Source organism: Dreissena polymorpha, chromosome 3, assembly GCF_020536995.1.
Source record: "Dreissena polymorpha isolate Duluth1 chromosome 3, UMN_Dpol_1.0, whole genome shotgun sequence".
NCBI classification, from domain to species: domain Eukaryota; kingdom Metazoa; phylum Mollusca; class Bivalvia; order Myida; family Dreissenidae; genus Dreissena; species Dreissena polymorpha.
The window spans coordinates 65,376,720-65,382,719 of NC_068357.1; the positions used below are offsets into that span (position 1 = coordinate 65,376,720).

The 6,000-nt window shown below is 36.4% G+C and overlaps 1 protein-coding gene across 3 annotated transcripts in view; it reads right to left on the reverse strand.

The window, feature by feature from the left end:
- LOC127874514 (cholesterol 25-hydroxylase-like protein) overlaps window positions 1–685 on the reverse strand; it is a 111,836-nt gene extending 111,151 nt beyond the window's left edge. Inside the window, exon 1 of one of the 3 annotated variants that reach the window (XR_008046964.1) lies at window positions 396–685. The gene's annotated coding sequence lies outside the window, so the exon portion shown is untranslated. The remainder of the gene's footprint in view (window positions 1–395) is intronic. The other 2 variants (XM_052418874.1, XM_052418875.1) reach the window with 2 other exon arrangements.
- Between the last annotated feature and the right edge of the window lie 5,315 nt (window positions 686–6,000).

Sequence of the window (6,000 nt, forward strand, 5' to 3'; positions counted from 1 at the left end):
AACTGTGTGCACAGCTATCCCAAGAAAAGTGTGCGTTGTTAAACTGACTACCATGATATGACTGAAATACTGCCTGTCGAAACGGAAACCATATTCAACCAAAACAAACGGCAACCATATTCAATCAAAACAAACGGCAACCATATTCAATCAAAACAAACGGCAACCATATTCAATAAAAACAAACGGACCAGTTATTTTAGTAAACGTTTTTTTATATACAAATACATGGACTGGCAAATGATTCTTGACATGAATGACACAAGTAAACCTTTTAATAGCAATATACTTTACTGTTATACACAAAGAGCTCATCGATTGTATCATTATATGTTCAATACATGGAGCATTTGTTCAATGATAGTTGCTTGTACAGAAAATACTTGCACGCTTACCTTAAACAGCTATCAAGTCCATCCAATTCAATATACAGATAGTTAAAACACAAATGCACGATTTAAGACACTGACGGGGAAAGCCAAGGTATGGATATATCGGATATCTGATTCATGTATACATTAAATAAAGCGACAAACTAGAACGACTCATCGGGCGTGAAAAAAAGCGGGTATCAGTTTACATTGATAGGTATTTAGGTGCGGATTCTATTTAAACGTTCTTAAACTAATACTCACAACGTATCAATGATATATTTAAACTTTTTTTTTCAAAATTGGTATCTGGACGAAACAATATCTTATCATTTAAGGGGATTTGATAACACATTTTCGTATTTATGCTTAAGGTCATTAAATATGTTTACTAACAAATCTATACTGTATTGAATCGTCTTAGCTTATTTGAAATCACGTAAATAATGACAAATAAAAACATCGACCACTTGAAGCAAAACATTAAGCGCTACAACAGCGCCACTTAGACTATGAACAAGTTAAACGATAACCGTATGTGAGCACTTTAAGTATTTTTCAGATTCTCGAGATAAAGTGTTACAAACGTTGGATTATTTTACCGATTTCAAATGATGATCATTTATTTTTGCAGAAATATTTTAAACAATTTTCCTTGTCAGTACTGTTATTTTAAACATATTAAATATTTCGAACATTTCTCCTAGTCAGGAATGTTATTTTAAACAAAATAGTTGTATTCTTATTTTGAATCTTTCACAAATATTTTGAAAATTTACCAAATTGTTAACGTCCCTTTAAGAGCAATAAGTTCCATACAAGCCAGAATTTTTTAGGTCCAGAGCGGGACATTCCATAAAAAATTGTCGGGACATTTGACCAAAAAGCAGGACACCTAAAACGATCTATCATTCCACCTTAACTGTAGTCAGTATAGTACTAACAAAAACTCTTGATACTTTTATTCAAGACATAAAACATTTGATATGAAGCATGAAATCTAAAACATAACAATAACAGTTTTATTAAATAAGACAATAGCAAACAACGACGATTAATATTCATCGTTTTAGAGTACAAAATCTGGAACATTGCGACAACAATACTCATTATATTATTCATCTTTTTAGAGTACAAAATCTGGAACATTACGACATCATCTTTTTAGAGTACACAATCTGGAACATTACGACAACAATACTCATTATAATACTTCAATGGCAAACATTAACGCAGGGGAGGCTATCCAGTACACTGAAAGTACGGGTTACAGTAAACTATCTACCGAACAGTTACTTTTACACTTATACTGTTTGTTGCGATGTTTTTTTAAGCATGTATCCATGCGCAGTTTGTTACTTGTCAATTGTCGCGGCTTAATTGGAGTAGGGTCAAACTGTCATGCATAGCACCTCGTTGTTTTTAGCTTAATTGGAGTAGGGTCAAACTGTCATGCATAGCACCTAGTTGTTTTTATAATAATTACACCCAATTACACTAGACAGGATGGGTATCACTTATTGGACTGTTTGTTGCGATTTTGGTACATTGCACACTCGGATTATCCCGCTATTTTGGAACTAAACATTGAATGTAAGACTCATTAATGACGTAGAGTTAATTTTACAAAACAATTGTTTTGTAAACCGTTTCAAACAAAGACAAAAACAAACACATTTTCAACATTTATTTCATTATAATACTACTATCGATAGCAATAAGCGACCACTATCTTGAAGACCACCATGGTGTGAATGCCTGATAAAATCAATAATTAGCCGATAAATCGCTGATAAGGTGTCATAAACAACACTGGTACACACGAGTAGAATCGGATTGTTAATTGGGGGCAATAAAGGGATTAGCGGTGGTAATTGTAAGCGAAACAGAGCTTGAATAGCGCATTTTATTGGGAACCTATAGACCTTACATCGTTTTTTAACGAATGTCGGGACAAATCGTCTCATATCGGGACGCCCGGACAAAGGGCCCAAAAGCGGGACTGTCCCGCCGAAATCGGGACGTCTGGCATGTATGGCAATAACTGCTAAAAGTAAAAAGCACCTAACGAACTCAATGCACATTTCTAGAGTCGTTGAATGTTTACGATATGTTCGATAATGAATAAAAACATGGTTAACGCCTCTTATCAAGGCTTTATATTCATGCCGGGTATGATGTTTACGGATCCTTAAATGGTCCGTAAACATTACATCCGCCATGGAAGGATTTTTTAATTCATATACATTCAGTTTTATATAGAAATGATTATAATCAGACCCAACAGGAATCAGTTTTTTTTATTCCGGTCACGACTGAACAGCAACTAATCATACCAGAGGCATGCAGGACAATAAATTATTCTTCCCATTCGTTGACCCCGAATGGGCCTGGCTTATCGGCCATTGGCTGACTACTACAACGGGTAGACGACATGGGCGAGAGCAAACAAATAACTGAGCCTCGCTCTGAGAAAACAGAGTTACGTGTATGTGCGTTAAGTTTCGTCTCAGATTAGCCTGTGCGGTCCACACAGGCTAATCGGGGACGACACTTTTCACTGTTTGGGTATCATTCTACGTTTAAATAAAGTATATTCTAAGCGGAAAAACACATGCACAGGCTTATCCGGAAAACACTTTACCCACACGAATTAAGCACCGTTTTCCCACATCAAGGCTCATATGATATATGTACATGCTCACTTTATGGCGGTAAAGTAAATAAGTGTGGTCCATATATCACGTACAGCCTCGCTTCTTTATCAATAAACGGTGGTAAAATATATTTGTCGATTTTATCATTTACAGTTCACTGCCCGGGACTTCGGGTTGTGGTATTGAAATAGTTTATTTATGACTGAGTACAAGCGCGGGCAAACTATTTTGGTTTTATGGCCGGAATATGTAATCATTTCAAAGTGTTCGATATCAATCGTAGTCCGAAAAATGTAGTGGTTGGCACAAGCGCTTCTGACATCGGCGACCTGAGCTTGGTTTTTACTATACCGAACATTTGTTACTCCCTCCTTAACCCCTACCCACCCCAAGAGAATAAGAAAACACAAAAAACGAAGTTCTTACAGAAAAAATATATATTGGGAAAAGCAGCTTTAATAAAAATGTCTTCCCAACTTTCGTGATATTGGTAAGATAATTTGGTAGTAGTGTCGGTACACACTTCGGATCTTCACTTAATGCGGAGTCTGGCGTAGAAGGACCCCATTAATGTCGATATACAAAATGCAGTCCGAACACCATGTATATGAAAACCATGTACTATCATGATAAATGGTACAACAAAACTCACATCTCAATATTTGTACTGTCCCAAACCCTCATTTGCACTGCCCTCTCCCTCTATATCCGCATATGGCCGTTTGTGTGTAAGGTATAGTGACTTTATTTCATATCAACAAAAAATCGCGATTGTTAGAAACGAATCGCAATCACAGGAAGATCGTCAGAAAAATTGTGTAACTTAACGTAGTCTCATTATTCCGCGTTTCATTTAAATGACAATAAATCCTTTTCATGTGTATGTAAGAAACCAAACAGACACAACCATGGCAATTAAATAAAATGGAATATTTGGGTAAACGCATGATACTATTTTAGAGATAATAAACATATGGTCGACGTCGTGCGGACATATGCACTATGCCATATGTGGTCAGAAAACGCGGAGTCCAATCCGGAGTAACCCTGTGCATAAAAAGCATGTTTTATATAGGTTCATTCTAAGACGTTGAATGCAATTATACAGACGAGGTGGCCGAGTGGCGATGGACTGCTAATCCATTGGGGTCTCCCCGCGTGAGTTCGAATCTCATCCTCGTCGAATATTTTTTTAACATTGTATTACAAAACTTGTTTTACGCACGTGTTATTGCCTTACATATGTTATATAAAAAGAAGTGTCCGACCGGTAAAGGCGAAATTGGGTTCACTCTTAGATCAAACAGGGTACAGACAATCGATTATACTGAAATTGTTTATATTATATGGAGGATTATCATTATAACCACACGTGAACATATTTTACCAGTAACATATATAATCACATCATTTTTATCTTAAATAATAATACCAAGGGTTGAAAATATAAAAATCTTGCCGTATTCTTAATTAAAAGCACTTTACAAAAATCTGTTTTATGTGTAAGTATGCGGGAATGATAGATACAACTTTTCATGTTAACGTTTTATCAAATACTATTATTATTAGATAATTGATTTAATTATTATATTTTCGCCATGATAATGCGTTTTATAAGACAATTCTTGTTTTGTCAGAGATTTAAAGTATTAAAATGTTTAAAATTTCGCCACAGCCATACGTCTTTAAATTTGTATACTTCTTAATAAACTGTCTGTTCTGTTCTGTTTTGTTTTTTAAATGACGTTTACTTGATGTTAACTAAATGACCGTAAGCTATTTGTAGTGACAAACAAACAAACGTATCTGTGATTGTGCACATAAATCAGTGACGTGTTTTGCCACGTAGTCTCAATTTTCGATAAGTAAATGAGCTATTAATATTAATAGATTTAAAACGGATATTTCCTTAGCGCTCTAATATACTAACAAAATAAATAAAATATGGAACGAACATTATACAATAAAAAATAAATATGACTCTTGTGTATTTAAAATTACAATTATTGACTGCGTTCATCGGCCGGGAGCTGTGGCGTGCTCCTCTAATCCAGCTACTTGGAGGCCGGGGTCTGGGGACGGTTTGAGGCCGGGAGCCCTACTGTCAGGTCCGTCTGTGTCGATCGGGCGTCCGCACTAAGCTCGGCATCAATATGGGACCCTCGGGGGAGCCCGGGGACTCCAGGTTGACTAAGGAGGAACGTACTGGCCCAGGGTGGAAACACAGCAGGCAAAAGTTCCCGTGTCGAGCGGTAGTAGGATCGCGTCCGTGAACAGACGTCTGACGGTAGCCCGGCCAATATAACTGCACTTAACCCTTTTTTTAATTATTTGAATTTTCATAATTATGTTAGTTATTTATTAAATTTATTTATGTAAATATATATTGTATAAAATCTATATCGTATTAATCATTATATCATATTTCTATTTACCAGCATTGATTCATCACGGTCCGTCTGTGTCGATCAAGCGTCCGCTCATCATCATCATCATCATCATCATCATCATCATCATCATCATCATCATCATCATCATCATCATCATCATCATCATCATCATCATTATCATCATCATCATCATCATCACCATTAAAATGACCGGTCTGGCCGGTTGGTGGAGAATAAGCGACAAAGACACTGGGAACCTCTGTGAGTCAGGTATGTGGTTGGCTACTGTAAGTATCTCAACCATGATTCCTTCACCATAACTCAAATTTTAGCTGAGACAGCTGCCCAGTCGTCCTTCGCTGACTGTTCCAGCTGAGTGTACTGGTAAGTCATCCGAACTAATATGTGCTTTCAGTTCGTGTAGTTGGTTTTATGGAATATCGCATCGCGATTTTAATTTATTTATTTAACGTTATTGAATGATTTTCTTTGCCAGAACCTTATTGTTGATCAAGTATGTTTTGCTGCAATAACGTCGAACGTGTGTGTTAGTTATGCGCCTCTCGATCGTCGGGACCATAG